The following is a 26,071-nucleotide window of genomic DNA, read 5'->3' on the forward strand; positions in this document are numbered from 1 at the left end:
GAACACACTCCAAGATGGAGGAAGAGAGTTAGAGATCTAATTTTCATTTTAAATCGGTAATCGACAACAGCAGGATGAGATGGTTGCTGTTAAGTAGATACATGCACTTGCCTACTTTCGTTAATAGAAAGTGGCCGGTTCAAACCCCGAGACTTTTATCTCTCAACGCACACCTATGGTTGCTAAAAAGCAGGCACCTACAAATCCATTTCCCGGCTTGTCAGTGGCGAGTCCTTTGGCAAACAAGGACACCCAGCACCACGGAGAACTCCTCCCCAGAGGTCCTGTTTCCACTGCCATTTCTGAGAACAGCAAGCATCCTTCCTGGGCAAGAGGAGAGGGCTCCCATGGTTTCTCACCCACTCCATCTCCCAGTGCAAATGCCACACAACCCGCTTCTCTCCGAAGCCCTCTGCCCATGTGCCAGAAAAGGATCTGAGTGGAGAGAGAAGGCGGAGACCACCAATTATGGCCGGCCTAAATTTGTAAATTCCAGCTCAAGAAGGTCCCTACCCTTTCTAAATTCAATTCAGAGGTTGGTGCTGGAACCGTGTTGTGGGCACAGTTCAAGCCTGTGCCACCACACCCCTGTGGAGACCACATTTCCCAGGCTTTTTGCAGGGTAGGGGTCAGTTTTTAAAAATGCTAGCACCTGGAATCAGATGCAGCCATTTCCATTCCTCCATGAATGCGGGACGGGGGACCCAACAGCACTCCAGGCTGTGCTCAGAGACGTCTCTTTGTAGGCCACTGGCTATGTCAGTTGTGTAGCCAAAGTATAGTGTACAAACCAACCAGAGCAAGCCTGTGGCAGGAGAGGAGAGTGATCACCTCATGAAAAATAATTCACACAGGGAAGGAAAGTGATGGAATTCATTCTTGACAACTCATGCAGAGAACAGGTCAAGGCCCTTGGGGGATCCAGGCAAAATCCTCACCCCAGTTGAAAGCAAGAAAGAAAGTGTGCATGTCATGCAAATGGATACCCACATATATCTGACTTGCAAATAGGTCCACAAAAGGCTACTAGCCCATCTGACCCCACATACTGCTTTTGTAGCATTGTAACACCACCCACTGTGTAGAATGCTTCCTTGCCCAGTCACCTGGAAGCAATTCTCACTCGCCAAAGGAGGTCAGACAAATGGCTACTGATACACCTGTAATCGCTTACTCAGACTGCCTAGCGGAACCACAGTGACTACGATTGCTGTGTTAGTCCCAAAGTCTGGGAGACAGAATGCATAGCAAGGTCTAATGAAGACTTCTGAGACGCTCAGAAACTTGCACAGTTGTGCTCTAGTCAGACTAATTTGATCCACTGAAAAATGGCAGCTTTTCACTTATATCACATCTCCAAGTTGAGGTGTGGACAGGGCAGAAATACAAAAGCGTGCTCTTGAGGAAGAATCTTTTCAGACAACATTCTGATATTCTACAAGACAGCTCCTTTTATGCCAGCATCTGCACATTCAGAAGCCCCGATAGGGACATGCGTGCTGTTTATGGAAACATATCACGCACCCCACACTAATCCGCTTACTTAACATTATTCCTCTTTCACAGACGCTGTCGTGGGCTAAGCACACTTACCACTTTACGTGTAATTGCACCTGAATGCTACGCAACCCATAAAACTCACAGTAATGGGAGGGGGGCAGAAATGGGGGCTGGCTGGGTGGGATACCCCCCCCCCGCCCCCAGTTCTCTAATGTAAACTGTGCTAATACATCACAAAGATTGCCAAACACACAGATGTTGACACAGATGTTTAAAGCTGGATTAGGACAGTAGAAGTAAATACATTGGGGGGGGCGCCTCTTAGTGGAGCCTTGGCAAGCTCAGTAGCTTAGATTTTGCAGTCATTTCTTTCGCGCTGGCAGCTGCTCATTCACACTGCACAAAACCGCCATTAGCACAGCTGGTTCTGCCATCACCTACCAAGGGGGGGGGACGGACGTGCTGATCACAGCACCACGGATTGAGCGGGATCCAATGGCCGCTATGAGATCAAGCTGCCGAGCGATTCCTGGAGAGAGCCAAACCTCTCACAAGAAGGGAACAGCACGGGCAAGGGAGTGCTTCCCCCAAGGCCTTCAGCTGAAATAAGGACAGAGGAAGGCAACGTCCGGAACCAGAAGAGGTTTACCTTGAGAACCACCAACCAGGAGCCACTTTTGTGCAGGACAACTAAGTAGCTCCTTGGCAATCCCCAACTGCCAGCCAGCCTTTGACCTTCTGAAGTTCTCTGCCTCCTACAACGCTGGGCCACTCTGTAGGAGATGTCCCAGGAGAGCTTCCCTCACCCAACTCAACCTTCAATTCTCTTGTCGCTCTGCTTTCTAGACCGGGGCCCACGATGCAGTCGCATTCTATTTGTTCTGGAAGACGTTTGCTCCTGGTTTCTGACATGCGTCTCCAAAGCAATGAACCACCCTTGGAACCACACCGCAAGGTCAACATCAGTGAGCAAGCTCTCTGGGGGACACACATGTGCTTTTCCACCTAGCAAAGGGCACCTACATGTGGGCTTGACAGGTCCCAGGCGCCAGGGAGCTGTGGCACCTAGAAATTTAACAGTGGCTGAATTTATCCAGAGGTAGAGCCCTGTTCCTGTGCTAAGCACCATATTTACCCCAAATAGAAGACAACTCTAAGATGGCCCACCTAAAAAAATAAATTAAAAAAAGATTAAGTGCAGGTTATAGCTCTGTTTACCCAAAAGGAAGATTACTCTGAATTTAAAACAACCCTCTGATTTCCAACAAAGTGTGTGTGTGTGTGTGTGTGTGTGTGTGTGTGTGTGTGTACGCGTGCGCACCAGAGGGAGATCAAGTCTTAGATTCAGGTAAATATGGTGTGTTACTTGAGAAGGGGGATAAAGAGAAGCCCATTTATTCTTCCCCTCCACAATATCCATCACTAAGTCCAGTAATTTTGCCAGGTGTCCACTGTCTGGCTCCAAATAAAATCTGTCAAGGCCTGGACCTTCACGGGCTCTCTCCAATTCTCTGGCCAGGCCATGGAACCGGACTGACTTCTGGACTCAAGCAAGAGTGGAACAGCTGCGCAAGCCTTTGATGGGCCACCCAAAGGCTCTCCCCTGGATTGTCAAAATGCAATTTGATGGAGAAACATTTCTGGAAGGAGAAGGGAGCACTGAACCCAAGCCCACCACAGTGGGATTTAATTGTTAGTCGTTTTCAGAGCTAGTGTCCCACCCAGAGAGACTAACCCCACCCCAACCTCCAAAAAACACTAAATAAAGATTTATCAAGGAATTCTGGAAGAGCTTATGTCACAGCGCGATTGTGAGAGAGAGGGAGGAAGGAGGTGGAGGAGGAGGAGGAAGCGTGGCCCCAGCCAAACCAGGCAAGGAACATTCTGAATCACAGAAGCAGATGTCACCAAAGGAGTGGGAATCTGAGACAGTTCTGCCATTTACCGAGATGTTCCGAGCACACTCGCTGGCTTTTAAAGCTCTGCCGTCGCCCAAACACACACAAAACGCTCTATGAACAAGTCACAAGAGCTCCCTGTACCATTGCAGTCATACCAGCTGCAGCCAAGTCTTGGAAGCGCTCAACGTGGGGGGGGGGGGGGCAGACTGCTATTGTGCTCACCCTGCTAGCCAGGAAGGCACACACTGAAACCAGCCTCGGGCGCTGCTTTTGGCACACTCTTGAAACAGCCTCCTCTCTCCCGCTGCCTTCGCTTACTTTACCCAACCTCCATTTTGCATGTTGCAGCTACTCTGTTGTTCTTCCTAGGATGACAGACTAAGTATCCCTCCGAGTTATCTAAGGGAGCACCTTCTTTTACATGACCCCCCACCGCACCTGAAGGTCATCTGAGGAGGAGGTCCGTCTCCAGTTGCCACTGGTTTGTTTGGTGAAAACAAGGAGGATACACGGACCAAGAAACAAAACATATACTGAAAAGTTTATAAACCGTGTAGAGAGTCTATTCCCACACACACACAAAGGATAAATAAACATATGTTACGAAGCACACAATTACAAAGAAATAGCCTGTGTTCAAGATCCCAAAAAGTGTGGCTGAAGGTTTAATTGTATCCATAGTCCTTATTCGTCTGGTGGCAACGCAGAGGCGGGCTGCTCCTGGGCTGTGGAATGCACCCCCGGCCGAAATTTGTAATCTGAGATCACTGCCGTCCTTCAGGAGAGCCCTTAAAACCTACCTATTTGGCCTGGCCTTCCTGGGTTTTAAATGATTAACTGTTTTAAATTGTTTTAAATTGTTGCCCTGATTTTCAGGGCCTTTAGCTGTTTTATTGGTTTTACTGTGTTTTAATAGTTGGATTTTAATTGTTAATTTGTTTTGTTTTTATTATGCTGTGAACCGCCCTGAGCCATTTTGGAAGGGTGGTATATAAATCTAATAAAATGAATGAATGAATGAATGAATGCTTGTTGGGGGTGGGAAGAGACACAACATGCATTGCCTCTTGGCGCATTCCAGTAGCCTGAGCCATCTCTTCCGAGCACAGCCAGGTGCCACTGACACTCAGGTCCTGCCAAATCCAGATGAAACAAGGGAGGCAGCTGAACCATAGCAGCACCAGGCTTTTCCGCCCACAACTAGTTAATCTCTCCCAAGCAGGAGTCACTTCTGTTCTCAGTGAACACAGGGAGCTGCCTACTGAGTCAGACCCTTGGTCCATCTAGCTCAGTATTGTCTACACAGGCTGGCAGCAGCTCTCCAAGGTTTCAGGCAGGAGTCTCTCCCAGCCCTACCTGGAGATGCTGCCAGGGATTGAATCTGGGACCTTCTGCATGCAGGGTGCATGCTCTCCCACTGAGCTAAGGCCCTGTCCCCTAAGGTGAATATCTTACAGCAGACAGGACAGTCACGCATCTGAATGCAAACCAGGGCAGATCCTGCTTTGCAAAGGGGAAATACCCCAGTGGCATCGGGGAGGGGAGGGCAACTTTTTAAAAGAGCTATCTTAAGTGAAAAACCACATGCACGAAGAGAGCTCATCACCCACCTGTCCAGACTGTTTTAAATCGCCCACCCATTCCAGATGAATGGCTATTTTTTTTCAGTTTCCCCACAGTTGTCCTCAATAACTTTCACTATTTGGAAGCCGCAAAAATCTTAATGAAATCTTGAAAGGTGGATAAAGCACACTGGACAGCTTCAGACAACCTAGTTTCCCGGGGATGCCAGATATCCTCTGGCTAATACAGAATTCTCTGCTTGCCTGGGTTGAAGGAGAAGAAGAGACCGCTGCTAGAGCCAGTCAAAGCAGTAATACGAAGCAGCTCGTCTAACACACACCAAAGCCTGCCTTTGTCTCCTTAAAAAGGCCAGACTGGGACGCTTGCAAATTAGAGCTGCAAACAGCCGTTGCCAGTGGAGAAGCCCAGCTCCATGGTTCTCCGACGACTGGCACACCTGCAAAGACCAGAAAGGGGGAAAGGACCCGCGTACCGCATCTCACATTAATACCCGCTAAGAGGTTTACGTGCTTACAGAGTCAGGTTTTAAAGATAATGTGAAACCAAGTCCAACAGAAATACTATGAGCTCATAGCATCAAGGCAACTTAGCACGCAGGGTAACTAAAAATATGGAGATGGGCACTCCCTCTCCTCCCCCCCCCACCGCCCCCTCCCTCTCTCGCTCAAGCAAGCCAGACAGATAAATCTTTTAACAAGATTTGCATGGGTCATGTGTTACTGGTCTTAAAACACACAACAGCCCCATTCTTCTGAGAGCTGTTAGTCTCATATTGCAAGATAAAAAGGCACCGTGTTCAGCAAACGCCAGATTAAGGAGACCGCAGAGCTGCCACTGCTGAAATGTGGGGGGGGGGCACTCCTCATCTTGTCCAGAGAGAATTTTAAAAGTTGGCCCAACCTCACTTTTATTCCCCCCCCCCTCTCTGTTTTCAAGTGCAAAAGAGTAACATTCCAATTGTTCAGAGGAAATTGTTTTTAAGCAACACTGGAGGCTACAGAGAAATCAAAAGGCCTTCTGACTGCTTGGAAAATATCTGCATCAGAACATCCAGAGTTTTTTTGTGGGGGGCGGGTGGAGGCCTACAAAAGCCTCCCAGACAAAAGGGCAATTGAACTGATGACTGCCACAGATAATGTTGCAGTATTTGCACTCTGCCTTGCGAACAAGGACACCCTGCCAGTTCCCAGGACTCAAAGGAACAGGCTTAGGTTTTGAAACATTCCAACTTTGATGTTTAAGAAGATTAAGCGGCATGGGCCCAGCAAGGCACAGAGCTGGCTTTTCAGCTACAGCCTGAAGGGTAGTGGGTAGAGCGGTGTAGTGGGCAGAGTGCTGGTCTTGCAGCAGGAAAGACCCGGGTTCAAATCCCTGTCCGCCCATGGCCATGGGTCAGTCGCGCTGCCAGCCTAACTCACCTGAAAGAGCTGTTGTGATCACACACACACACACACACACACACACACAGTAAGCCACTGCTTTTTCACACCGACCTGGAGTTCCCTCTTGCTTCATCATTTTATTTTAGGATCTAATGCAGGCCCGCTCAACTTTGCCCCCCCCAGCTGTTTTTGGACTACAACTCCTATAATCCTCAGCCACAGTGGCCAATTGGTAGAGATTATGGGAGTTATAGGCCAATATCTGCAGGAGAGCTGAAGTGGAGCAGCCCTGGTCATAGGGACATAGGCAGCTGTCATATACTGAGTCAAGCCATTGGTCTGTCTAGCTCAGAATTGTCTACCCAGGCTGGCAGCAGCTTCTCCAAGGATGCAGGGAGGAATCTCTCTCATCCCTGTCTTGGAGATGCTGCCAGGGCGGGAACTTGGAATCTTCTGCTCTTCCCAGAGTGGCTCCATCCCCAGAGGGGAATATCTCACAGTGCTCACACATGTAGTCTCCCATTTGTATGCAACCAGGGCAGACCCTGCTTAGCTAAGGGGACAAGTCATGCTGGCTAACACAGACCAGCTCTCCTCTATCGTAAGGCTTGCCCACGGTGGCCAGGGGTGGTGGCTGCTGTAGTCAGACAGCAGCTGGGGTGCCAGGTCATGCAGCCCTGGGCTAATGTTTTCAAGACCAGGGATCTAAAAGACTTCAGTAGCAACAACCTTATAAATGATAAGAATATAGACAGCACAATCAACAGCAAAAGGAAACAGCCACAGCCACAGGCAGCAGGGACAATATGAAAAAGGGACAGTATGAAGGGAGGATAGTTTAGCTCTACAGCCACAAAGGAGCAGAGAATCACTCTTGGTAGACAGGCAAAAAAGAGTTAGAAAAGAAAGTTACAACGGCACAGATGAGTATTTGCTAAGCTCGGCACAGGGAACCCTCCAGGAAAAAAGCCCACCGAGGGCCAGGAGGAACAGGGCTGCAAAGTTTTGCCGGCCAGAGAAGATGTAGGAGGGGAGAGAAATCCTTGCCCACAGTTACCCCTTCCTTGAATTTCCATTTCGCCCCTTGGAAGCCAAGACAGCCTGGTGAGCCAAACAGCCCCACCGTGTGGCTGGGATCTGGCCCCAGACAGTTGTGAAAGGGGCAGCCAACCCTGCTCTCCTCACGCAGCTGCATGAAGTCACCAAGCTGACTGGGAAAGAGGGCCGCCCGGGCCCAGGGGGTCCCATGACCTCATGCCAGCTGGGAGCCAGAGGCCAGAGGAGGCCAGCTTTGCTCATGTTTGCAACTTGCCCTTCTAAGGCATGCATATTTATTTCTGCTCATTTCTTAAAAGACTCAGTTCTACGGCAAGACAGCTAGAGCAGCTTTCCATAATAACCCAGGCACATGAACACAAAGTAAAAAGAAACCTACGCAATACAGCAAATGAGCAGAATAAATCCCAGAAGAAACAGGAACGAAGCCTTGAGAGCACGAGCAGATCCAAAGGGGGCGGGGGTGCCGTGTTGCCTCTAACAGGAATTCCCAGATGTTGAGGACGACAACTCCCATAATTCCCAGCGAAAGGTCATTGCAGCTGGGAATGCTGGGAGTTGTAGTCAACACCACCTGGGAATCCCTGTTAGAGGAAACACGGGGTGGGTGGGACCCACACAGAAGTAACACACACTCACCCCACGCCAAAGGCCCCTCCAAGGAGGTGCATTTTCCACTTGGCATCTAGAAACACCAAGTGTGGGGGGGGCCAGCACAGGCCTCTCTAAGGGAGACACTCTACCAAGTAGGTGCCACCGCCAATAAGATCTTGCAACTTGTAGACACTCAACATGCATTCAGGGCAGCTTACAAACCACCAAAGCCAAACAGCAATTAAGGACACTGAAAGAGTAAAGTACTGTGCACTAAAACAGCAAACTAACCACAGGCAATATGCTGATAAACATCAACTGCTTATCGGGATTTCACACACACACACACAAAATAGCAACTGTCCCGTATGGGAGGCTGACCACATCAAGGCTGCGTGTTCGGCCAGCGAGCAAGAAAGAGTCAACAGACCGGACATCGAGAGGATGTCTGAAGGGACGGCAACGTGCAGGCAGTACAGATGCTACGATTCCGCGCACGTGGACTTTGAGAGAATCTCAGCTTCCATTTTAAGGACAGGTTTCTAGTCCTCCGGATTGCAGAGTGCATGGGCAATGCCTGCTGAAATCTAGGAGTCTGGGGGAAGGAATGAGTAAGATGGGTGGTGGTGGGGGAACAGCTAAGCATTAAACCCAAGGGGAGGGGGCCATCACTGCTCAGCTGGTAGAGCCCTTGCTTTGCCCCCAGCAGGTCCCAGGTCCCATCCCCCGGGAAGGGGGGACCTGCCCCTGAAGAGCTGCTGCTAGTCAATGTAGACAAGGCCGAGCGAGATGGACCAAGGGCCTGACTCAGTACGAGGCAGCTTCGTGTGTACTGCAGACAGGGCTGCAGTCCAGTGTAGAGCAGATCGGCCATGTGGGTGCCAGGCCCCAGGTTCCCTCCTCGGCAGCATCTCCAAGTCAGGCGGGAAAGACTCCCGCCTGAAGTCTTGGGAAGCCGCGGCCAGTCAGTGGGGACAATGCTGCGCTGGATGGATCAAGGGTCCCGTATAGGGCAGCTTCCATCGTGTGGCTCAATTGGTGCCAGGCACAGACTCCAACACACACACACACACCCCGCCAGCACAGAACTGTAACCGTTTAGCACAGAATGCACACAACCCTGGTAGGAGGCATGTGGATATAAGAGAGAGCCTAGCATCCCAGCCCAGGAGACCCAGCCCCTAGCGGCAAGGGTGCCTTATCACGACTTCATCTCCTAGATTATTTCTCACCAGCACTCTCTGCTGCAGAAGAGAGAGAGAGAGAGAGAGAGAGAGAGAGAGAGAGAGAGAGAGAGAGAGAGAGAGAGAGCGCACATGCGCGCTGTGACTGTTGTGGGGGAGCCAAATCCAAACCAGCAGGTCCAGAAAAGCCTTTTGCAAAGGCAAAGGCAGGCGCCTCAAACCCACATCGTCCTCTCCCACACAGGGGCCTTCTTCTACGGGGGGGGGGGCACACTCTGGGTTTGCTGCATGACCAGGGGCTGCTCCTGCCCTCTTTGATCTGCCTGCTTCCATCATGTTCTCGTTAAGGCGGCCATAAAGAAGCCTGTCACTTGGAGAGGAAGGCGGGCCGCTGCTGGGCGTGAAATGCAGCTCCACCCATCTGCACTTTGAAGGCAGAAAGTGACATCCCAGTGCTAAGTATATGGTCCTTTTATTTCCCTCCACTTGCCCAGCTGCATTTGGGGAGAAGCTGGTCCCGACTGCAGGCCTGGTGGGTGGGGGGGAAGAAGAGGAGGAGAGGTGCCATCCTGGGGGTGGTTTCCTGCTTTTTGCATGGCAGGAGTGCGAGGCATTTCATGGGCACACTGGGCAAGATTTTATGTCACCATTTCCTCCATAATCACCCCACACTCCTGGACTCCTAAGAACCCACAGAGCACTTCCAGAAGCCATCACCTGCAGAATCCCTTCAGGCTGGGCAGGCGGCTGTTAATGCAGAGGCCCCTCACCCTGTATGCCTCCCTTAGACTCAGTGGCCAGGTTCAAAGGAATGCAGAGAGGAGCACAGCCTACTGTCAAAACGCTTTTCGGCATGAGACAGAAAGATTTATAGGCTCTGAAGGGAAACCAGAGTATTAAGGCATTAGATAATAACGGGGATGGAAAACACCCCATCAAGAGAGAGACGAATGACTACAATAGAACTGGTAGTTTGCATCAACTGAAGTGTACAAAAGGAAGAAAAGGGAACACCCACAGGATTCCAAGTCAAATGCAAAGCAGCAACATTTCAGGTTCTGGGCCATAACATGCATTTTTACCATCTAACGCCTTCAAAGCATTTTGCAATGGAGCCAAATCGCAGGAGTCAGGTCAAGTAATGTGCGAGTCGCAGGGGTTCAGCATGGATGCCATCAGCACTTAATTCCTTCCCGGTCCTGAAAGCAAGGTGGAGACAGCAGCTCAGCTTCGGTGTCAAGAGTCCTTCCCACCGGCCATCTTGACAAATGGCTCCTGGCATCCCCTCAGAACGCCAGACGCTTTCCCAGCAAAGAAAGCAGGCGATGGCGGCGGAACACACACACAGTTGGCGGTGGCCTGTCTTCCTTCGCAAGATGTACCAGGCTCCGGCAGATCATCCTCAAGCAGAAAGCTCTCTCGAGCACGCTCAACGGGGGGAACCGGGGCTTTTTCCAGGCAAGGTTTTTTCTTAGGGGCACAAGAGGCAGATTTCTCACCCAAGAGGCAGCTGCTGTGCTGCAGAAGATGGGCTTCCTACTGCAACAGAACAGACTAGTTCGATGGCATGGCCCCACCGGTGCCCCATGCCTTCCAGTCACTCTAGTGAGTGACCCAGGCCCACAAGTGTGGGCCACCGGGACCATCTCAGGGGACAAATGCGCCAAATGGTACTTGGCAACATCTGCTCACTGAGAGATGGAGCACATGGTTGCAGCCTCTCTGGGTTCTCTCCCCTTCTTGATCCCCGCCCCAAAACGATGTAGGGCAAAATCGCAGTCATTTTTGGACACAGCAAAGGTGAAGCTCAGCGTTAGGGGTAACAGTTAGCAAATGGTTGTGCTCTCTCCGTGAAGTCACCGATGGAGGACATTCCTGCACATTTTCACTTCTACTCCTCTGACAACACTTTTTGTGTTTTTAATACTCTAGAGCAGGGATTCTCAATGTGTGGGTCCCCAGATGTAATTGGACTTCAACTCCCATAATTCCCATCCAAAGGCCACTGGGGCTGGGGATTATGGGAGTTGAAGTCTAATAACATCTGGGGACCCACACGTTGAGAAACCCTGCTCTAAAGCTTTGAAAGCCTCCCTCCCTGCAAATGTGGCCACTGCAGGCTCAACAGTCGGGACAGTCAACGGGTGAGGATGCACTGAAAGCTGAATGTCTTGCAACGCAATCACTTCTTTGCCATCTCTGACCAGGCTGTAGACATGGTCAAAAGTAATGAGGAGCCTTCATTCCCCTCACATCACCACCACAAACAGTTATCTGGAGGGAGTCATCAGAGGAGAGAGGAAAGGTTTCCTCCCGCAAGCAGCAGCTGCTGTTGCAAAAGGATCGGCTTCCTCTTCGAAGAGAAAGGCTTGCTTTAGAGGTGGCACGGCCTAACTGGTGCCACCTACCCTTCGATTCCCTGCCTGGCTTCTGAGTTTGCAACAACAACAACAACAACCACTCTAGCTTTGCCAGGATGTCTCAATCTGCCAGGAGATGCTCACCGCAGACCATAGCTTGCCTCCGAGCCAGAAGGGGAAGCCACAGTTTGAACTAGGCTTCCCCTTTTGGCTTGGAGGCAAACGATGATTTGCAGCCATCGCCACAGCTCGCCTGGTTTGGATGTCTCGGCATGCTGCCATTTTTGCAAGGCAGGGAGGGAAAGGGAGCACGTATGGGGGAGAGGAAGGGAAGGAGCACCCAGGTCCAAAGCCCATTCTCAACAGCCAAGCCACAACTGGCCGCGGCAGCTGAACTAGGCCGCTCTATTCCAATATGAAAGTATTCTGCAACAATATCGCAGCTGGCTCTCGGTGTGAGAAAAAGTTTGTTCTCAGTCGACTGGCATTAAAGGCACTTTTAATAGGATGCTCTGGCTGAGCGGGAAGGAGAGGCACACGTGGATTTCAACTTACTAATGCCCTGCCTCAAGACCAATTTAGATCATTGCTCAGCAGCAAGTTAGTAATCAACCAGTAATGAACAACAACTTTGCACAAGCACGGGATATGAAATGCAGGGGAATACGCAAGAGGAGGGGAGGCGGCTGAACAGAGACATCCCGAAACTTTAATTTTTAAGAATTGCACCACCACCCCACACACCTCACTGGGAGAGGAAGTCACCCATCATTTACACAGTGGCAAAGCATCATCCTGATCAAGTAGCTTGTGTTTCCAATCAACAGGCAACAGCCATACAACAATATGAGAACCCAATAACAGCCCTGCTGAATCAGGCAGGGTGCCTCTGAAGACCAGTTGCAGGGGAGCCACGGCAGGGGAGGGGGCCTGCCTTCATCTCCTGCTCGCGGGCTTCCCAGAAGCAACTGGGCCACTGTGGGAAACAAGACGCCGGACTAGAGAGGCCTCCTTGGGCCTGATCCAGCAGGGCTGGTCTTACGATTCTGTTTGGTAGGCCTCTCTTTGGCAACTGGCTGTGCTCTCATTCTTATGTGGATGTTGCCTCTCATGCAGATGGGCAAGGACTACACGTGCCAAATCAGAACAAGACCAGCATTCCTCTCCCCACGATGGCCAGCCCGATGCACCTGGGAAACCAGCAAGCCTTGCCAGTTGGGAGGCAGCCAACCCATCGTGAGCAGGCTCCTCATGCACTCGGCACCCCCCAGCCCCCCAAAGCAAGACCCAGCGGCCAGCTCAGGAGATGTCCCACGCAGAAACTTCAACTCCTTCACCCAGGAATAAAACCATCCCCTCCACAGCAGACCCCACACCCTACCCACGCCTGCCTTCTTGAGCCAAAGGGTCCCACTCACTTTAGCACATTCTTCTAGGCTGCCCCTCACTCCCACAGGCAGGCCACAGGTGGGCAATCTAAATCCGAAAAGCGGAGAGGCGGCTTTGACCAGGACCAGGATCGAGATAATTCAGACTGAGATTTTAAGGCTCGAGTAGGGAGTCATCTCCCACCCCCCACAACCCGCTCCATTTTTTTAGGACAGATCAGCCCTGCCTTTAATCTCCAGCCTCCTTTTCTTCCCTTTACTGGCATTTCCAAGACTATAAAGATGCTCGTGCCACCAGAGAGAGGGCTTTGCCCATAAACAGGAGCTTGGGTTACATATTTACAGGCTCTGGTGAACTTTCCAAGGGCACACAATTAAAAGCGTGTCTGCTCCCTTCTGGCCACTTCCTCCCCAAGCACCCCCTTCTAAATAGCTTCAAGTAGAGGCAGGGGGGCACCCCACACAAGGCCCCCTGCTTCCATCAACAGCTCTTCCACCCAGATAACAGATGATCCTCCCTTTGGATAAGGAGTGGTTTTTCTCATGACGAGCAAAATCCCTATGTCCGTTGCTCCTGCAGTTTCCCTTTCTTGACTTCAGAAAAATGAGACCTCACTTCTGCACAGCCAAGTTACCGCTATGCTGCTGGTCTGGGCTTTTCTTCTTGCGAAACACAGACTCTATTATCTCACAAACCTCAGCGTTCTCCTCTGGCAAAATCCACCTTCACGCTGATCTGCTCTGACTTGGGGGATATTATGCCATCACTCCGGCAACCCAGTTCAAGGGGCTGCTTGACAGACGGGCGACACAGAATGACAGCTTGGATAACAGCCTCAAGACTGTTCCTTCCTGCAACGCAAGACTTAAGGTTGGGATGGAGAGACGGGGACGGGCCGAAGCAGTTAATTTCTTTTCACAAGTAAAAAACGAGCAATATCATCCCAACTTCCACAGAACTGACAAGTAAAATGCTGTTTAAACCCCAAAGTGACAGATGTGGCAATCTCAAAAGGAGCGCCAGCATCTTCCTGAAGGACATGTTTCCAAATCCTTTATTTCTTTAGAATTTGTTGTCGGAGAGTTTTGTCAGTTTCATCTTCTACTTATGACAATGATCAAGGTTTATTCGAAACACTCGGAAACCAGATTCATAAGGAGGGCCCTAGAAAGTGGGCCCTTCTTAAACGCGGTGAACTTCTTAACAGGTGACAACCCCAGGGGAAAAAGGGTGATGGGGGGAAAAACCAAAGCAAATTAGTCTTCTGCTGGACCACAAGAGAGTTTTTGGATGCAGGACCAGTGCTGAATAGAAACTCCCCATCCTGACAAGTCAGGAACATTTCACAGATTCAGAAAGGAGCAAAATATATATAGAGAGAGAGAGGCCAACTGGGTAGGGACAAGGGTAGGGACAAGGTCTGGCCTTCCACCAATCAATCCACACAAGCTGGAGACTTAGGAAGGGAAACTCCCAACAAGCTCTCTACAACCCATCCAAACTGGGGAAACTTTCCTCCCCGCCCCCACCCCCCAGACTGCCAGATCTGGTGATGCGTCAGGCCTGGCCATGAAGAAAACCACCCAAAAGGGAAATTAGCATGTTGCATGAAGCCCACCCACATTTTACTACTGCTTCCCCACATGGAACCCATTAGGACAGACCCCCCAACAGGTCCCTCTCTCCTCCTCTGATGCAAGGGAGATTTGGGGGAGGGAAATATCTTATTCTTGCTACAATCCAAGGTACAAACACAGCTTCTACTGGTAGGATGGGGAAGGGTTTCCATTACAAGTCATATAGTCCCATCAGGGGACGGGGCTGTAGCTCAGTGGAAGAGCATCTGTTTAGCCTGCAGGAGGTCCCAGATTCCATTCCATTCATAAATAGATAGATACATTCCTGCAGCATCTCCATGCTGGGAAATTGGGAAAGACCCTTGTCTGAAACCATGAAGATCTTGGCTAGTCAGGGCAGATCAGAGGTTCCCAACCTTTTCCTTTATGTGGGCCACATCGGGAGAAGAGCTGGTCTTGTGGTAGCAAGCATGCCTTGTCCCCTTTGCTAAGCAGGGTCTGCCCTGATTTGCATATGAATGGGAGGCTACATGTAAGGTGTATGGGCCGCTCTGGGAAGAGCACCTGCAAATTTACATGCAGAAGGTCCCAGATTCCCTCCCTAGCATCTCCAAGAGGGAGGTCTTGTAGTAGCAAGCATGACTTGTCCCCTTAGCTAAGCAGGGTCTACCCTGGTTGCATATGAATGGGAGACTAGAAGTGTGAGCACTGGAAGAGATTCCCCTGAGGAGATGGAGCCACTAGGGGAAAAGTGTCTGCGTGCTTGCATGCAGAAGGTTCCAAGTCCCTGGCAGCATCTCCAAGATAGGCTGAGACTCCTGCCTGCCACCTTGGAGAAGCCGCTGCCAGTCTGGGTAGACAATACTGAGCTAGATAGACCAGGGGTCTGACTCGGTATAAGGCAACTTCTTATGTCATCACAAACTTTTGTGGGTCGCCACATATGCAAGCCATTTTTAACATGCCCTATTGCTGGCGGGAGTCAAGCTTACATATTGAGGGGTATTAAAAACAGCCTTGCTTGCCAGAAGGCTGGGGGCACTTGCCACTGGCAAATTGGCAAGTGGATTTGTAGGTGCCTGCCTTTAACTGTTCTTGCTACTTCCAAGATGCCTTAGTCACTCCCGATACCACCATACAGAGAAACAGACGGAATATCTGACCACATAATGGGAGTGTGTTGCTTTCCCCTAGTCAAGCGTTTCAGGAGAGCAACATGACATCAGAACATATTAACTGTAACAAGGCTTCAGACTACGCAGAGCTTGGGTACCTTTTTAAAAAAACACTTTCCTGTTTGGACAAATAGCTCAGAGTGATCTATAAAGTGCTGCTGTATCTACAAGGATGGCGACCAAGGGGACTGCATGGAGCACAAGAAAGTGCACAGCTCTTTTATGATGTCAGACAGCTTTATAAAAGAGGAGAGTCAAGAAGGTTTCACCAAGGACATGCAGGGGATTTCTCTCTCTCCCTCTCAATGGATGAGGAACAGCCTGCAGGAGTGCATAACCTCTACCTGGAAAAGCACTAAGCATCCAAAAGCACAATGCATGGGAAAGAAGTAGTGCTAGACCTAGAAAAATCGCTCCAGGGTTGAAGAGGAAACTATTTTAGGCAACTAGATGTCTCCAAGTTCCTCAGCCCCACATTCTAGGGCCTGGTGTAACCCTGGCTCCCTGCAACTCATAGTCTGCAAATTTGAAAAGCACTCTCAGAAAGGTGTGCTCCTTTCACACTCCCTCACCTCTCTAGTGCAAATTCCAGTCCTTCCCTTATCAACCTTAACCATGGATTATCTGAAACACTGCTAATCATGGTTCAGAATCACCACCAACCATGGTTCACGGTCAACCAGGGCTCTCACATCAACCAGAATTTGAAATCAGGACATCAGTCAGTTTTGCTAACTCGGATTAAGAGGGGGAGCATGGTTAACCTTAGTGCAGAGAGCTACCATAGTTAAGGCCGAGAAGGAAAGGAAGGGGTAGAGTAATGGAGGAAGAGAAGGGAGGAAATCAACAACCATCTCTTTTTGTAGCAGCCAATGTTACGTCAGAACAGCACTTTCTTCTATTTAATTTGGCAACTCAGACTTTTTATTGAAGGGACCCATCAGTGAAGGACTGCCTTCACAGACTTGCGAGAGAGATCCTCTGAAACCCCAAACCAGGCAACAGTCCACGCCCCAAAGATCCTTTAGGTCCAGTTCGTATCAGTAACCCAGCCACACTATCAGAACAGCACCACCACCACACACACAAAATGAGCCTGTTGACCATTCAGAATGAATTTCATGTACCCACTTACAAGCTTCCAGTTGGAGCTATGAGAAATTGCCATGCTACTGGGCGGTGTGTGTGTGTGTGTGTGTGTGTGTGTGTGTGTGTGTGCGCGCGGCACAAAACACAAAAGCAAAAAAGGAAGGCAGAGTGCTCAACTTAATGGCAGGAAGTTATTCATACATCACTGGGTGTATGACGAAACCTCAGATGCATTTTGAATGTTACTCGCAATGTCATCAGGACACCACAAATCAATGTTGGTCCGCCCAAGTTATTTATAGTAATCAGACTTTTCTTTAACTTAATATTCACCTCACAGATGGGTTGGAGTCTTCCAGAGAACACTAGAGGGACTATCTTAAGGAGTAACCATGGCTAGGATTCGATCCACTGCCTCTTTGCAGAAAGACAACTGAAGTGTCAGCGCCTCTGGCTAAGATTTAATTTCAGCAGCAAATATTTGACTTCAGCACGGCTAGCGCAGTGCCAAAACTTCAAATATGTGAGCAGCTTAAGCATTCCCAATATATTTAGTTTGGGTTTTTTTTGAAAAAACATTTTGTTCTTTTTAAAAAAAGTTTGGAGGAAGAATCCAACGTTTTCCTCTTGGTTTTTAGATTCCAAGTTTTCACATCCTTGCAAAATTGACTCTCATGCTCAGCCTAAAAAGACTGCTGGTTCTCTTCCTTTTTTTAGCATCTCTCCTCTGCTAGAAAGCAAGCCTCAAGAGGGTCTTCTGTTCAGATTACCAGAAACTAAACTAGATGAAGTTATTCTCAGATGACCCGCAAAAAGGGGGGCCTTGTGCCACAATTAGCATGCCCTCCTTAAAACTTTCAGCCACTGAACCAAGGACTTTCCTTTCATGCGCATAAGAACAAAGGCATTTGATGTCAAAGCTGTAATTTTGGAGCAGCAGGCAAGAAAATGAAGGTTGGAGCAAAATAATGCCCGATGGCCTTACAGGGCTATTGGCGTCATCTTAGCATGAAGGAGGGCTGCACACAGTGGTCCATCTAATTTTTCTCATCTCTGTGCGGAATGAGTTTTGTTCTGGGCAGCGGGATCAAGGCAGTGTGCGCACACCTGAATTCAGAGGGGGGCGTTCCTGATTCAACCTGAGCAGGATCTAAAACAAACTGAGTGGACATCCAAAAACTTGTGAGTGCGCGCACATGCCTTAGCAGGAACAGTGGCTGCAGAACCCCAGCCTTCCTGAAGGGGTGTGACTATAACTGCCATCACCACAGGCCATCAACCGCTGTGGCTGGGGATGATCGGAATTGTAGTCCAACCACAGGTGGAAGGCCAAACTGTTGCCGCTCACACTAATGCAGTGAGAGAGCACTGCCCAAGTGCAAAGACCTGCCTGCTCTCATTAGAATCCCAGCCTGAAGATGGAGCAGGTTTCGACAGATCCCTCAGGGCTGCAGACAAAAGCCAACTCATGCCCCAGGCTTAAAATCAAAGCCGGAGAGGGACACCTTCAAATAAGGGAGGCAGAAAAAGGGAGGAACTTGTGGAAGCCATGTACCTGCCTGCCCTCTGGTGCCATGGGTCGACTAAACCCACTGCACAATGCTCCATGGATCCCAGCCCCTGAGCAAAATGTAGACAAGGGAGAGTCCAGTTTCTACACAAAGGAAACGAGGAACAAGGTGGAACAAACCAGATTTGCATCTCGACGGCAAGGTTTGGGTTTGGCACAGATCCCCTGTCCCTCCCCACAACAGATGGCCCTGGCTTTCATGAAGCTCGGGTGTGTGGTGCAGACACCACAGCACCAAGTGTCCCCCTTTAGAGCTGTAGCTCAGCGGTGGAGCGTCTGCTTTGCATGCAGGAGGTCCCAGTTTATGGCTGGCAACATCCCCAAGTATGGCTGGGGCAGACTCCTGTCTGAAACTGTGGAGACCCGTTGCCGGTCAGCGTAGACAATCCTGAGCCAAGGATCAGACTCAGTAGGCAGCTTCCCATGCCCTTTATTTTATTTATTATTATTATTTTATTATTAAAACTTTTATACAATTTATTCAATTTAGACTGCCAACAGACATCTCGGGAGCTGCTAGCTGAGCTTCCCGGGGCGAGAAGCCCCTTCCCTTGCTGCCCCCTGCTCCTTAAACGCTTTCATACACATATTGAGCGTAACAAGATTTATGACCGAGGACAAGCGGGCGTTCATTTTAGACCGAGGGCTCATTCTCTCCAAAAGAGCAGCAGTTAGTGACGGAGCCGCCGTCAGAATTTGCTACCCCTTACAAAGCTTTCTCTGCTCCAGTACAGTAGCGCACTCTTGTAATCGGGAGATTAAGGCTGCTTATTCATGTGTGAAATGGAGACTTGATCCCTTCCTCTTACCGTAGGCTGGAGAGAAGGAGAGAGAGAGAGAGACCCACAAACTCTCTGCCATTTCATCAGCACCCTGACAACTGCCACGCACTGCCTAACACATCACTTCTTTGATTGCATTAGGGGGATGAGGGGGCCATAAATAGTTGGCATTTAAAAGACAAGAAACCCCTTCCTGCCCCAAGCCCGACCTTTGAACTGGACTCCAGAGCTGCATAATCAGTGTTTTGCCATGAGGCAAGAGGAAAACATTACTCAGACGCACATCTATGAGCCCAGGCATCCTCGGTGCAGAGATCTGAGCTGCAGCTGCCTTTGAGAACCAAGGACAATGGATGAATGAATGAGAGAAGCTAGGGGGCTTTAGGGTCTCCGTAGTGGAGTCTGCCCAGGACAGGCCATACCTACAACCCCTTAGGTTAGTTTCACAGTATTGCCCATCTCACCAAAACAAGACTGTCAATAGCTGCTCAGCATGTCTTGCATGGCCATGTACAAAGGGAGTTTACATGTACACATTGCCCCAGGGCAGAAGACATATCTGAGTAGTTTACCAAAAAATGGCAGAAATAGAAGAAGCCATATGCAAAACAAAAACAAACAAACAAAAAGCCACACACACACACAGAATAAAGACAAGACAAGCATTTGAAAACCCAATTTAACTAAAAGCTCTTCGAAAGAAGAGTTTACCATCTGCCACACAAAAGTCAGTAATGGGTGGGGTGTCAAGAATGTTTGCCAAAGAGAGTAAAAGGACAAGTTGCCACACACAAAGAGGCTCAGAAAAGAAGGCAAGGTACTCCTAAAAAATAATAATAATGGCTTGGCTTCTCTTCTGAGCCGATAGGACTTTCTGAAGACTTTCATCACAGCCCGAGTAGAATTTCGGAACATTCTGAGTGCCCAGAGTTCATTTCCAGACTGACCACTGCAGCTAGGGATGGAGAGAGTTGTCGTCAAGAAAATCTGGGAATCTCTGTTCCAGGGAATGCTGTCCTCCGCCGCCATCCCGTTTAAGTCAGACAAGTACTATTACCCTCCAAGACACGAAGCGCTACAAAGCACAGCGGCGTTCCAATAACATGGCCTTCAAGACAGAAATCGTCACCAAACCTCTCCGCAAGTACTTCTGCAGGTTAATGGGACGGCTCGGCAGACACTTCAGCCACACCACAAAACCACTGCCCCATCCACCATGGCTCAAGAACAGCTCAAGCTCAATGAGGTCAGGGCAGAAAGCAGCAGCTCCATGGCAGAGCATCTGCCTTGCAGGCAGAAGGTCCCAGATTCAATCCCTGGCAGCATCTCCAGGTAGGGCTGGGAAAGTCTCCTGCCTGAAACCCTGGATTGCCGCTGCCAGTCAGTGTGGACAATGCTGAGCAAGATAGACAGAAAAGTCTGGCTCAGTATATGGCAGCTTCCTATTTTGCTCTGGTATTGTTTTGCTGGGGGGGGGAAATCTCGATCACACCATCCCTTCTCACCAATGCAACTCCTCCCTCGTTTCTCCAGGCAATAACCTGACAAAAATACGAAGGAGATCATAAAAGTGTAAGGAGGCAAAATGATAGATTAGGAGAAAAATCCTCTCAGCCTTCATAATTACGGGCTAATGTTCCAGACAAGCCAACACAGGAACACCAGAGCCATGCATCCCGGGGAAAAAACATATTTAGCAGCTTCAGGACAGCGGCAATTTCTCAGTGCCAAGGCAATCACGCGCGACTAGACAATGCGAAGTCCCTCCCCCTTGTTAACTAGATGGATTCCCAACCCTGAAATATTGTCGCTGGCTTAGCAAGAGGCTTTTTAAGAGATTAAGGTTATTCAGCTGGCTGTATATCATACAGAACCCCATCCTGAACATCAGAGTAATGTAAGAGGGTCATGCGTCATATACATAACCCACAAATAATTATACACACCATTCCAAGTGATGCATGTGCCTTATTTTAGATCTGTTTTAAAGGTCCGTTCTTTCTTCAAACGATCATCCACTGACATGCCACAATTCCTCTCAGTGGGGAATTCACCCAAGAGCAGGAAAAAATAGCAGAACTACCATCAACCGCAAGTGCCAAAGACCGTTTCTTCTAGGATGGAAATAATAATATACCGTTTCCACTAGACAAGGAGCCAGCAAGGTCCAGGGTCTTGTTTGAACTAGCCGCACTAGCCGTTTCCTGGTATCAGTGCTCAGAGGGAGGGCTCCAACCTGGATCACGTGCAACACATTACAAGGGAGAGCCTGCCCACCCCTCTCAAACCACCACCGCGTGGACAGGAGCAAGCTTGCTGAGCCTCCTGTGCAAATCAGAGTTTTCTCCAGATAAGCAGACAGAAAAGACCTGGGGGTAGTCTTGCATAAACAGATTGTGTCCGGGATCTGGGCGGCCAGGCACAGAAGAGCGGGGGTGGGGAGAGAGGGAAATGCGGCTAGTATTTTGGTAGGCTTATTTGCACGGCTGGGCTAAAAGGCTTCCAGGTCAGAGGGCAAAGATTCCAGGCAAGCTTTGAACCCTGGCAGCCTTCACTTTAGAAATTAAGTGCTGTTAATGTGTAACTTGAGAAGAAAGTGCTCTGGAGACATTTACATACATATATATATATATACATATATATATATTCCCCCTTTCTTTTTTCCCCTTTTCCTCTTAGCCGGCGAGAGCAATCATGGACATAATCTGTCCCTTCAAGGCACCAGGTTTTCTCCCTGTAAGTGAAACCTGATACACAGCCAATTGAGATCTCTGTGCAAGGAGAAATTCACCAGGTTTCTATTAAGTGGGCATGCAGGACCCAATTAAACCTATTCAGCATGGCCTGGTTTTTCCCCCAACAGCCTAACCTCTCCCATGAGATAAATTTTAAGATCTACAGGCCCAGATGTAATTCACTACAGACCGGCTAAGTCCTAGCATGTGTTGAGCTGTGATCTATCCCCCAGAGAAAGAATGAATGCTGGTACATTTTTTAAAAAGTCATAAGGTACTCAAAATTCTTGTCTGAGTCAGGAGATAAACTATTTTCAAGGGGAAATCCTGTAGCAGCAAATAAACCAGGGGTGGCAAACTAGTCTCCAGGATCATTTTAGTCACCCAACGCATTCCCCCCCCCCATGGCTCCACAACCAAATTTTAAACCAAAGTATAATAGAACTGTTTTCCATAAGATGATCTTCCAACAATTTTTTAAAAAAGAGAACTGTTATTATGACTTGCGCAATACAAATCTCAAAAATGGAGACTCAATTAGAGATCACCAAAAAGCTGCAGCAATTCCTTCATGCATGCACTGATTAGAAAGGGGTGTGGAGGGTCAAATGTCCCAGGGCATGACATTTTACCAGCCAGGTATATTGTTATTGTGAACACCAACCCCAATGAGGCCTGTGCCAGCTATACTCCAAACAGGCACAGCTGCACAAGGAGGGGACGCGGCGATTATACTATTTATAGCACAAGTGTTTTAAATGTTTGCTCCCATTTAATTGCCATGGAATTCCAACAGAGAACAGCATCCTGGAGAACGGAGTCTGATCCTCTGGAGTGCATACTGATGGACTCAGCTGTATGGGCAGAAAAGGTAAAAGCTATGTCCACAATACCGGATGGGAACTGGGCGTGAAATAGAATTCTCTGCCTAGAGTTCATCTCAGCACGCACACATGCACAAAGAGCTTTGTGCTTTTTTTATTGGCACCAGGGCTACCTTGCAAATACCCGGTTTCTGACAGGCCACCTGATCGTCATCCGTGATGGCCAAGATTCTACTTTGGTCGACAGCTGCCCAAACTGTCTACTCTAGATCTTGACAGTTTTATTGTGGAAGATAAAAGGGAGAGAAAGAGAATAGTAAGTCCACAGAGGAATATTTGGAAAAATACTTACCTGATGGCCCCTAACAAGTCACCTCTTGGCGAGTAGGCAAGAAAGCATCCCCGCCTGAACAGAGCTGGTCCTTTTGTTTGCTGTATTGCACAAGTTCATATCATATGTATTGCCACAAAGCATATCGTGGAAATCAACGCTGCCAACGTTTTGAATATGCAAAAAAAACAAACAAAGCTCAAAAGAGGCAGACGCTATTTCTCTCTCTTTAAGAAAATAAAACCAAGCGAGAGACAGAAATAATGCATCAAAACAGACAGTAGGCCATTTCCATACAGTATCCATAATTACTTTATTACACCACGCAAGGGCAATCAGTCTCTGAATGGCTCTAATAACCTTGACTTGATCAGAATTCCCCCTACATCTGTCTCCACAGGCAAGGGACTCCTCCAAGTGCAAAGCCAGTTTACTACATCCTCACATTCAAGCACCCAGTTTTGTTGTCTCCCATCTCACAGAGTCAAAAGACTCAACATAGAAGGATTACCCAAGGTGGTTGACTCAATCAGGGAGAATGTGTGGGAAGACCCACATTCCTACAACTCATCTCAAAGGAGCTGTTTTGCTTCTTAAAAGAAGAAAAAGGGAAGAAGCACTTGTTTTTGGCTCCTTTGTTAAGATTTTTAAGGAAACCAAGCAAAACACAATATGTTTTGACTGCCTGTACAAGCCAACTCTCTAGGGACTGCTCTGCCAGATTTAAAGAGAGGGATTCTCCCTCAACTGCTCACGGCACACTGCCTCCTCCTTTCTCCCTCAATAGCTCCGTTCAAAACCTGATGTAATATCACCACCTGCCCGAGGCATCTGCAGGCCTCACTTGAAATTGCCTTGAAATTGCCGCACTGGGGGTCAGTGCAAACCGAAAAAGTTCTTGCATCTACCCCAAGGTTCTGGAGGAGGAAAAAAGAAGCTTCTCTGCTTGGCAAAATAAGGTGCTACCCAAACTGAATGGAGACTACTCGAAAGGTAGCCTGCTCCATTAGGAAGAGGCATTATGATGGTCCTGCTTAGAGCAAGTGCGAGTCATACAAGAATGGCTGTAGAGCTGTCATCTTCCCAACCCTGACCATAAAACAACAGCCCCTAAAAAGGAGGTCCCTGGAACTCCCTGCCACAAGATGTGGTGACGACTACTAATGAGATGATTTTAGAAAAGGTAGACCTATCAACAGGAATTAGCTGTGGCAGATAAATGGATGGCAGATGTTCAATGATGAATATGTGCTACAAATAGGCTTGTGTAGTAGCAGGCAGGTCTTCAAATACCTGGTCTCAAGCTGTTTAGGGCACTGATGCCACTCACAATCCAGGGACTTGAAGTTTCAGATGCAGTCCAGCACTGAAACCAGGGGGAGACTGTATCCACACAAGCCCGCATGTATGACCCACAGGCAACTAGCATCCTAAACCCCTTAGCGGTGAGTGCCCCCAGCCCTCTGGCGAGCAGGACACCCAGCACCACACATATCTCCTCCCCAGAGATCTCTTTTCCGCAGCCATTTTTTAGATAGTAAGAAACGGCAGGAACTCTTTCTGAGCTGTCGGAGAGGGCCCCCTCTTGTTTCTTCCCTTCTCCATCTCCCAGAGAAAACGACAGAAGACCTGCTTCTCTCCTAAACCCTCTGCCTGTGTGCCAGAAGAGGATCAGAGGGGAGAGAGGGGATTGGTGGCAGCCACGAATCATGGCTGGCTAGCGAGTTAAGCTTCGGTTTGTGGATCCCTGGAATAAAGGTGTACCTGGCTTCCTCTGATGGTGCCCACTGACTACACCAGAGACTCCAGCACCTGAAGGCAGCAAGAACTAAAATGCATTAAGAGACAGGCAGAAATCCTTCCAACAGTTCAAGCTTAGACAAAGCTCAGAAGCCTTTCCCTTCATGTGCTGCTTTGGTAGCCAAGCGCGGCTCTTTTCTTTGGAAGAGAGCAGCACGGCAATGCCTAACTTCTAGGAATTAAGACTACAGCACCACCAGTCTGGAGGAGAACCTCTGGTAGTTGCACTTAAATTATAACCATTTTCACAGAAGAAGCTAATCACAATGAATCATTCCTTGGAAAATTTGCACTCTTACTTTCCCCTCGAGGAAGTGTGCAGTCATGCTGCTAATGCAGAATTTACAGCTCTCATTTCCTCCATACTTTTGCTAACGGTGGGAAGAGAAAGAGACCATCCCTGCTGTCAGATGAGAAATTGTCCTTAATAATAGAAACAAACAAAAACCCGTGCATCGCACCACAGCAAAACCCTGATGCAGGAGCAGAGACCTTCTCTTGACAGGACTGAAAGAAAACCAACTAGCAACAGCCACTCATCTCTTTTCCCAAGCCTATTGGACCCTACTGTAAAGGGTCAAAATTAAAACACTGATTTTCATTTTTCGTATTTGAAGGAGGATTTTAAGGTGAAACCTGGTGCTGCTCATGAATCAGTCCCTCACTGTCAATATAGTACTTCTCATCCTGCTTTCCAAGCAACTGTTTGTAAAATATACCAGACCAAAAATGTAATTCTTCAATGTGAGCAAAGCAAGGAAAAAGGCTTGCTTTCCACTTTCATGCCTCAATTCCTCTCCAACCTATTCTCTTGGACTGCTCTTCTACAACCATCTAGCAAATTTTGACAAAACAAGAACAGCAAAAAGACAATGACCCAATACACCATGGCTTGCAAATTGGGCACCTGCTTTGTGAATATGGACTCCTTTCCTTTCCGTGCAGAGAAGAGGCTGCAGCCCTGGTTTGAAGCAAGCTTGCAAGCCATGGTTATAGAGCAACCTGGTTTGCACTGGTGTGCATGCTGGACCATGAAACCACAGTAAATGCCAGGAAGCAAAGCAGCAAATTTGCATCAGAGATGAAGGTGAGCTCCTTCCCCAAGGCTGGCTTCCAATCGGCAAATCATGGTTAGCAAGGAGACAGCGTTACACCTGCATCAGGTTCAACATTTAAGAACATAACAGAAGGACAGGCCATTGCTGGATCAGGCCCAAGGAGGCCTCTCTAGTCCAGCA

At 48.8% G+C, this 26,071-nt stretch overlaps 1 protein-coding gene across 12 annotated transcripts in view; it reads right to left on the bottom strand.

The window, feature by feature from the left end:
* The window catches only part of RERE (arginine-glutamic acid dipeptide repeats), a 272,298-nt gene that overhangs the window by 183,693 nt on the left and 62,534 nt on the right, over positions 1-26,071 (bottom strand). The window contains exon 3 of one of the 12 annotated variants that reach the window (XM_053280792.1): positions 10,284-10,400. The exons of the other annotated variants lie outside the window; for them this stretch is intronic. The gene's annotated coding sequence lies outside the window, so the exon portion shown is untranslated. The remainder of the gene's footprint in view (positions 1-10,283; positions 10,401-26,071) is intronic. 12 annotated transcript variants of the gene reach the window in all.

The sequence above is a fragment of the Hemicordylus capensis genome, chromosome 16 (assembly GCF_027244095.1).
Source record: "Hemicordylus capensis ecotype Gifberg chromosome 16, rHemCap1.1.pri, whole genome shotgun sequence".
Lineage (NCBI taxonomy): Eukaryota > Metazoa > Chordata > Lepidosauria > Squamata > Cordylidae > Hemicordylus > Hemicordylus capensis.